Genomic DNA, 10,461 nt, shown 5'->3' with positions numbered 1-10,461 from the left:
TAATTTTATTGTTAAGTTCTTCATCTCAAGAACATGCTCAAGCATGTGGTACATGAACCATCATATTTCATGGTGGTCAAAGTACTTATTAATGTACTAGCATGTGACTTTTTAGCAATTTAAGAATGCTCTTAAGTATTTCATGCAAGGTGAGGCTCTCTAAATTCTCTCTTTAAATTTTTTTTTTATTTCAATAAATATGTATAATAATCTTTTTGGATAATTTATATCAATCTTCTTGGTTAGTAACTTAATATCGCAGGTGGTAGCTCTATTTGGAGATAGACTCAGAGAAGAAATTAAATATAAATCAAATAATAAGCATAGTTATAATCATAAACTAAAACTTATCATCAAAGATGAAGATGAGTATCAAGAATACATGACACCACCACCATCCTCCAAGAAGCAAAATCAGAAGCGATCAAGAAAAGGGATTCCACTGTGGGCTCCAATTCAGTGATTTTCTTCATCACCGGTCTTAAGTATACTAATATTTAGAATGATTACTATTAAGCAAATCAATCATCACAGTTAAGGAAATCAATCATTACCACTAGCATTCAGTCAGCACTCAATCAGCTCAGCTAACACTTACCTACGATCACATTACCTTCTTTTTGTAGTTCTTATAATCACTCATTTCTTGAATTTATATATTTAATTCTAGATATTCTCATTGTATATATATTGGTTTGAAAATCATTAATAAAATTATAACTTGTTAATACACAATTCTAAGTTTCTTTATAGTATCAGAGTCATAACAAGCTCCAATAAGCCAAAGCCAAAATTCATATCTCACCATGACTGAATCATCAATTTCTTAAAATACCCAAACTCTTCTCATGGTTAATGCTATCAACCCTTCCTCAATCATTAACTCCCTAGTCTCAGGTTCCTTTCAAGCTTACAAGCAGTAACACTTATATAACGTCGCAGGCTCAAATATCCATTACCTAATGGGCTACATTGATGGATCTTATCCCTGTCCTGATGAGACATCCATTGCAGAACATAAACCCTGCAATAGGAAAGATAGTTTCATTAACACAAAAAGAAAAGATAGTTCCCGAGTCCTCCTGTTGGAAGGCTCGTTGCTTTTTTGTTAATATATATTTTTACTTACTAGGAAAAAATAGTTCCATTAATCAGCTACACAAAGAAGAACATAGTGTTCTTTGGGAACTGCAAGATTCATCCAAACGCAAAGAAAGAATGCGCTGAATCAGTTTTACATTGATTATTTCTCTTCTTTATGCTGTCACTATCTTCTGGGTCACACTCGCCGCAAACATGTTAAGGTCTCTCTTGTGCCTCTTCTCCTAGTAAGTCTCTGCCTTGTATTTTTTTTCATGGTGTAATTAATTTGTAGATATCTTTGTAGACATATCTACAAATATGAAAAAGCAAAACCATGCAAAAATACAAGGTAGAGGCTTACTAGGCATTCAAGTATATTTATGTTAGAATCTTTGAACCAAATTGGATGGCTGTCCATAGCGCTTACATGCTCGGGCTACTGTCTGTGATAGAATGCTTTCATGAACTTCTCCTTGCTTCTTCGAAAGTGTTTGAGTGAAGGCAGCATAAGTGCATTGGTCACATAGGCTTGAAAGCACCCGCTTGTGTCCTATTCAGTCAATTCCTTTAAATATGTTAAGGGTACGAAGTCAATTAGCCGTCTACAAAGGGAAAGGCGTCTCGCCGTTGTGGGTCTATCTTAGGACCCGCGCGCAGCCGTCCGTCAGTACGGAGCCATATAGCCGCGGGCGTAGCAGCCATGTCGAAGCAGGATACGATTTGAGCGAAAGTCCCTGTCCAGATTGGTATCTGGAAGCCGGAGGTTGGCTCGCCTAACAAATCAAGCCGGGAGAGGTTCTACGAGCAACTCGAAAGCTACAACCACTGCATCCACATCTCCCGTGGAATAGGATTCATAAGGAGAAGGAAAAAAGTTTCAGTATCTAATCAACCGAACGCTTCAGCCGTGTCATGGGAAGAACAAAGTAACTGTTGGACCAATGTGTTCTTTCTTTGCTTCACTTTCCCAAGGGTTAAGATACTTTCGTTTTTTAAGAGCCTTAAAAGAGTAAAATTTGTATTCTGGAATGTACTACTCCCTCATATAGAGTATATTATCCTTAACAATTGGTGCTCTCGTTTTTTACAAATGGCCGAAGGTACTCACTTGAAGACCCTGGATGAATAAGTTCGTCAATTGTCGGCTACCCAGGGAGAAACTTGATTCCTTGGAATAGTTTGTTAAGGAATTGAGATTGAGATTTCAATTATGGATGCACAGTTTCAACAACATCTCTGAGCAAGGGATGGGCGGTTGGAAAGCGATGGATTAGTAGCAGCTGACGGCACTTGATTGCTTGTGCGGGCTCTTGGTGTGCCTGTTAATTTGAGTAGAATTTCATTTAAACCTTTTTGGTTGGAGGTGCCACAGTCCCATGTAAGGATGTGCAAGGTCTGATTTGGTGTGGCTTGAGAACTTTTTAAAACCAAATTGAAAAAAAAAAATTGAAAAATTTTCAAACTAAACTGAACAAATACAGTTTTGATTACAGTTTGAACTATAGTTATCAATATCCTACAATATATGATATGATACAATACGATACGATATAATACAAGTGAACAATCATATACATATCATAAAATGTATCGAATAATACGATACAGCATCACATGATATGATATATATTCCCTATACAAATCGATTTAGAGAAAATGATGGTACAGTATAGGTGTTTAATAAATATTTTCAAATGCTAAGGGTGTTTGTAATAATTTTCAAAATAAATGTGTTAACTATAATTTTTTATTATTTTACTTTTCAAAAGACATATCATGCGATATAATAAACTATACATGATATAAAAAATTAGGTTTTTGATACATAATCTGACTATGATGGTTTGAACCTTTTAAAATCACACACACACTCACACACACACACACATACAAATATTAATAAAATTAGCTGAATTATAGTTCAGTAAAATATAATGTAAATATGTAAAATAAGTATGAAATATATATACTTAAAGAAAATGACAAAATAAATATGAAAAAAATAAGTTATACACCTCACTGTTTATTGAAAAATTTTGTCAAACATAGTTTTATATATATATATATATATATATATATATATATATATATAAAGAAATATAGTTTACGACTTGATTCAGTTTGAATATCACTCAAACCATATCTCAAACTAAAAAAAAAAAAACGATTTGAAAAATTTTCAACCTAAACCAAACCATTTTACAAAATTAAATTATAATTTTTAAGTGATTCAGTTTGACTTTATACTTTGAACTGAATTATGCACACCGCTAGTTTGATGGTACAGACTAAAAGATTGGTGACTTACGGCAGAGCAATTTTTTTTGTTATCATGATACACCACTAGGGCAACGATTGACCATTTCTTCTTTTAAAGAGGATGGATCAATTTAATCTTGGTACTTTTGGATGCATGCCAATGCTCAATTGAGTTCATGGGACTCTTTTCTCTATGACCTACAAATTCACTTTGAACTATCAAAATTTGTGGATTATCAAGGCCAATCAGCAAAGTTATCCCAAAGTGGTTATGTGGTAAACTGTCAACATAAGTTCGAGAAGTTAACTAATAAGGTTTTCGACATTTCAAATTGCTTCCTTCTTAGTTGCTTTATTTCTAGGTTGTGTCCTGATATTTAGCGAGAGGTACACTCATTTTGACCATAATATTTGACTCATGCGATGTGTTTGGTAAACTTTAAGAAGATAATTTAGGAGCTTTTCGGGTTTCATCACGACAAGAAGGTTCCAAGACTATGGACCTTTCATGGCCTTCTCCTAATTTAGTAATGCCTTTACCACCATTATTGGTTGTACCACCTTTAATTCGTTGCACTACAAGACCTTCATCAAGTGATTTTTCATTGTTATCTATTAAACATCTTATTGTTGCACAAATATAAAAAAATCGCAACAAGAAACTTTGTTTAAATAAATTTAAAGAAGTTTTATCTCTTGAAGATGGATGAGGAGGAGGATGATCAAAGGGATGCACTAGAGGAAATTGAAGATGATGTTATTAGCGAGTTGAAAGTGGCTATGATTAGTTTACATGCTTTAATGGGACAACGAAATCTGAATACCATTTGAATGCCCAGGTTCCCTTTGGGTAGTCAGTTAGAGGTGTTAGTGGATCGGGGCTTTACACATAATTTTATTTAGGTGAGGTAGCCTAGATATCTAGGACTATCGGTGATGGAATCTACCAATTTCTAAGTATTTATTGGCAATGGCAATAACTTGCAATGTTTAAGGATGTATGCTAATGTTGGTCTAGTTACGGAAGGATGCAAGTTTGTGGTTAATTTATTTGTTTCGTTTTGAGGGGCAAATATTGTATTGGGTGCTCTATGGCTTGCAATGTTAGGTCAAATTATTATGGATTACAAAGAAATCACTATTTCTTTCACATGAGAGGGTGATTTAGTGACACTACGAGGCTATCAACCGCAACACATCCAACCCATCCATTTGCATCAATTGGAATTGTGTAAGGAGGTGTAATCCCTTGTTAGCTCCTTGCAATGTGTTTAGTGTACATTCTTTTTCTCCTACTTCACAAGTGATGCTCATGAACTCATATGTCCTAACACCTTTTTAAAAAGTGTTCACCTAATATTTGGATGTGTTTGTGACACCAACTAGCCTTTTGTCACAACGTATTAGCCATCATCACATTTGTTTACAACCAAATCTTCACTAGTGCAAGTGAGACCTTACGACTACTTACATTTCCAAAAGGGAGAGTTGAAGTGCATGACTTGTGATATGTTGGATAGCTTGTTGATTAGGCCTAGTCATAGCTCATTCTCGTATCTAGTCTTGTTGGTTAAAAAGAGAGATAGCTAGGTTATAGCAATTTTACGTTCATTATCGAACCTTAAACAAGATCATGGTGTTGATAAATTTCTGATTCCAATAATTGATGAGTTGTTAGATGAGTTATTTGGTGCCATGATTTTCCTTAAGATTGATCTTCGATTAGGCTACCATTAAATTCATATATTTGGTGCCACAATTCTAATAATTAGATGTGCACTTTTATATAAAGGGTTTGGCTAGGTATAAATATTAGCTTTCCTTTTTAATTTGAAAACCCTAATTGCTTTGCCTTCTTGCAACAAGAGAGAGAATGACCAATTATGAGCAACGATAATTTTGACAACCAAGAAAGAATGCTCACAATGGGTTGATAAAGGGAGGAAAAAGAAAAGTTTATCATCAAACTCTGTTGTCGGAAACCAAGTAAGTAATAATGATCTTTCTATTTGGTCTGTTTAAATCTTAAGCTGAATTCTTGAATCTTTGATTTGTGTGTTGCAACTTCACTAATTTATTGGATTGAAACCAATTTTTTTAATGATTTCTTTAAAGAATGCAAATGAAAATTTTGATGATGTTAAATTGTGCTCTTTGAAGAATATTTGTGCCTTACATGTTCTTAATTCATGACTAGGGTGTAGAAATCTTATATAAATGAGAAATCTAGCCAAGAATGGCCATAAACCGAATTCAATGATGCCATGTATGATTGTGTCGTTCATGGTCATGGGCATACATGAGCTACAATAGTAAACCTATACTAGGACATATGCCTGTGCATGGTTACTTACATGCTTATACGTCCCTTCCATGAAATTTGATTTTGTCGATAGATAGATATGCAACAAAGCATTCATGGTTATTTATGGCTTAGGAGGACTTTCAAGCACAATTTACCCTTATGCACATGAAAATAGGGGTGATCGTGCATGGCTGGAATATTGGATAATACCTTAGGTTTCTGGGGTTGAAGATGATGTACAAGATCTGGGAGACACATGCTCATGCACTTGATACATGCACTCCTATGTGCCCTACTTGTACACACGTGAGAATGGCGTGTGACCATACATGTCAAGTAAAGAAGATGAACGCTTGTAAATGAGAGTGTCACACTTGTACATGAATGAGACTAGAGGATGCACACATAGGACAAGACTTAAGAGTGATCGGACATCCATATAACACCATGTACATTTATGCGTGGCCAAGCATACATTCATACATAGAAGGAACAATATTGTTATGACTTGGTTATGCACATATCACACCCAAAAAAGATATATATGATTTTTGAATAAGAATTAAGGCTCGTTAAGGTGTTGAGATATATCCAAGGGATAAATACTCGATGGGATATTTAAATGAATAGAGAATAAACCTAAGTTAAAAGAGGAAAGGGGATAAATTTGATTGATTAAGTGTGGGGTAGATTTTTTTTTTTGGTAAGTAATTTTTCCAATATTTCACATATGTAACAAAGGTTCGAACTTAAATCTTCTACTTGAAAGTCTTAATGTTTCATTAGTTTTGTTAACCCCTTGTTATTAGTGTAAGTATATCATTCCTACATATTGAATGTTTTACACTCACTTATTCCTTTTTATTTTACATGTGATAAGACCAGAGGTGACGATAACGAGGTGGCCATTTAGTGATAGAGCGACTTGCGGTTGATGAATTCATAAACCAGTTAGATAGCCTTTTATGATTTGATTAATTAGATTTGGATTTATGATTAATATAGTATAAATTATAATTTTTATTTGATAATAATGTTTGGGGATTGTTTGGATATGGGTTTTTTTTTTCTTAATAAGGACTTGAGGAATATTCAGATATTTAAGATATATGCATGTTGATTATAGAATGTTTAATTACAAATCGAGAATGTCATACATGCGTGATCAGAATTAGTAGCACTTTACCCAAAGGATAAGATTTTCGGATTGAAGTGTTATAGTTGTTATCAGAGCCCTAGATTTTGAGAACCCAAACATTTAGAATAAGACTACATGTATTAAGAATGTGTCCTGCATGCCATACTGATCACTCGCGCATGCTTGTCACTATAAGTAAGATTTTAAAATTCATGCAATTAGATTTGTCATATTATTTATGAGTTATGGGTTTTGACAAATTGAGAATGAGGATACGAGGAATCGATAAAAACCCTCTTGTGTACAACCCACCCAAAGCATAGAATTCAAGGATAATTACCCTTGTATTAAATGCAAAAGACATCCAAAACATTGTCTGTGTGGTGTTGAGGGAGCAACAAAATGTTCCAAGAAATTAGAGTGAGTCGATTTAAGCATCACCTAGACATGATAAAACCAAGAGATCATCCGTACTGAGAAAAGAGACACTCATTATGGGGAAGACATAATTACACCCTATTTATAGATTGTCGAGACAATACCAACCATAGACATTCTTTTGTTCAAAGGATCCTATAGTGGTTGAAGAATGGATAGAGGTCATAAAGAGTGTCATGTCCTTATTCACCTTGACAAACATTGAGAAGATTAGATATGTTACCTATCTATTTAGAGCAAATGTTCAAGTTTGGTAGAAGATGACCTCAGAACTAAAAGATGTTTCTGGATTAATCTAGACAAAGTTTTAAGAGATGGTTGATGCTGAGTACAAGGCTACTAGTATAACCTTTGTGAGAGATCAAGCATTCCTTTACCTCTAGCAAGGTCAAGAACAATGAAGAACTACTTCACTCAATTCAATTCCCTAACCTAATATGCTCCTAGATTGACAAATTTTACTTATGGGTCTATAGAAAATTCATCTTTGGCTTGAACCCAACCATCACTTGAGATGTCATCATAAGAGACTAGTCTTTAAAAGATTACACTAAGGCCTTGGATTATGCCTTGAGATATGAGATGTTCGTGAGAAGGATGGCAAAAGACCTAGTACTAACCTTAATAACAGGTGTGATGAGTCAACCAACTTAGTCCAAACCTAAAATTTTTGATAAGGGAAAAATATCTTTTCAGTCAAAGGTTAAAAAGAAATTAAAGCACATTAAGAAACAAAAGAAAATTCTGATAAAGGAAATAAGTCCTTTCAGCTTAGGTACTTTGCAAGGAATTTCACTACAACCACACCTCGAGTTGATTTTACTATAATGTCACTTTTACTTTTTATTCCAAATTTTGACGTACTTTAGGAGATAAAAGAAACATTCAAAGCAGACCCCTTAAGCAAAACTATCATATGAGAACTTACGGAGAATTCTAAGAGGCATTTAGGTTATGCCTTACACGATCAACTTATTTTTGATAATGGTAAAATTTTAGTTCTAACTAGTAAGAGTCACAATAAAAGCTTTCAAATGAATTTCATTCCTCCCAAAAAAGAGGGCATGATGATAATAAAAAAATATTGAGTTATATCGTCTTAAATTTTTACTGTTATAACCTCATAAGAGATGTAAAGGAGTTTGTCCAGAGATGTCACATATGTCATTAAGTGAAGTATCAAGCACATACCCCTGTAAGTTCTTTATAACCTTTACCACTCCCAACTCAAATTTTAGAGGAAGTTTGTTACAACCATCGGTAAGCCCAATGATATTTTGGTCTTTTCTCTACATTTATATAAGAATTGAGTTAAGTTATAATACGTTTTTAGTAGGGATGATCATACACCATAAGGGTTATGCCCAATCATGCCTTGGAATGGTAAATAGTCATGTCACATTGAGTGTGTGAAAGTGACTAAGTAAAGAGAAGCACACACCTGTATTTGGTCAAAAATTTTGAATTTTTGGATCATTTCTCAATGGTTTCAGAATTCGCTATTAATTGATGACAATTGGCACACACATATATGGAAAGGCATATGGTTATGTGTCAAGTCTATTTGGTGAAATAAAAAGGGGTGTAAGGCCTAATGCATTTTATTTTTTTTAAATTTCTTTTCCAAAGCAAAATAACCACCAAGAGAAAAAGAGAAAGCAATCAGAGAAGTCTTGGGAGGAGGATTGAATTGTCGAAATCACCACAACCACATGAAGACCTTGTTATCTTCAGAGGACAAGTATGATGTTTCCTTGGATAATTAGTTTTGAGTTTTGCTAATCATATGGACTATATTTGTGAGATTGATTCCCTGGATAATGCTTAAGGTTTGAGATGATTATGTGAATGTTTATATGATTAAAGCATGAGAAAAAGAGCATTTTAACCTATTCAACTCACTCGTCAGCAAGTTTATGGCTCTTGATGTTAAAATCGATAATGAAGAAAAAACCAGCCTTTTTACTTTGTTCTATGTTGGATTCTTGGGATAATCTGATTATGAACTTAAGCGATGTAAAGTCTTTTGATATAGATGTTGTGGTAGCATCACTCTTGACTGAAGAGCTTAAAAGGAAAACCAATCTAAACTCTCATGGTGATGTTATGGTCATGAGAGGTAGACCTATTGATTGAGACAATAGTGACAGAAGAAAATTAAGATCAAAATGCAAGGGAAAAAGAAAAGTGAAATGTTAGGGTTATGGCAAAAGAGGACACCCAAAGAAAGACTGCAAAGCTAAAAAGGCTTCTGGTGAGGATTTTAAAATTGATACTAATTCTCATGGAAATATTGTAAAATCATGTAATGTTTCAAAAGATGGAGATGTTTTGCCTACATTAGAAAGAGCAGAAAATTCCATCCAATAGATTCTTGATTCTGGGGCATCCTTTCACATGACTTCTCACAAAGAATGGTTTCATAGTTATCGGTCATGTAATAGTGGTATTGTTTACATGGGTGATAATAGAGAATGTTAGGTTGTAGGATTTGAAGATATGAGAATCAAAATGTTTGATGGGCGTGTTCACAAGATTTTTTATGTTAAACATATTTCAACACTTCAAAAAAGTTTTCTACCTATGGGAAAGTTTGATGAACACGGTTTGAAATTTACTAGTAGGAATGGTCAATTGAAGTTAATCAAAAGTATTATGACAATAGCAAAAGGTGAGCTAGTTAGCAATCTCTACAGGTTGACTAGTAGGACTCTAGTCAAAGAGGCTATTGTAGCTAGCACAAAGTTGGAATCTTCAATGCTTTGGCACAAACGTTTGGGACATATGGGTGAGCGTAAACTACAGGTATTATCTAACAAAAATCTTATTCCTCATCTTAAATCTGTATGATTGGAATTTTATAAAGATAGTGTTTTTGGTAAACAACATAGAGTATCATTTTCTTTGTTTACTCGTAAAAGTCATAATTTTCTTGATTTGACACATGCTGACACATGTGAAGCACCTGTAGTTTTTTTGGGTGGTTGCTCATACTTTGTTTCATTCAAAGATGATTTTTCTCATAAAGTATGGGTTTATTTATTGAAAAGAAAATTTGATGCTTTTGAGAATTTTAAAGTTTTCAAAGTATTAGTGAAAAATAAAAAAGGTGTGAAAATCAAATGTTTCTGAACTAATAACGGAGGAGATTTTTGCTCAAAATAGTTTGAGAGTTTTTCTAAAGAACATGACATTAAAAGACAATTAATAGTTATTGCAACACCACAACAAAATGGTG

This window comes from Mangifera indica, chromosome 5, assembly GCF_011075055.1.
Source record: "Mangifera indica cultivar Alphonso chromosome 5, CATAS_Mindica_2.1, whole genome shotgun sequence".
Classification (NCBI taxonomy): domain Eukaryota; kingdom Viridiplantae; phylum Streptophyta; class Magnoliopsida; order Sapindales; family Anacardiaceae; genus Mangifera; species Mangifera indica.
This window is presented reverse-complemented; position numbering follows the sequence as displayed.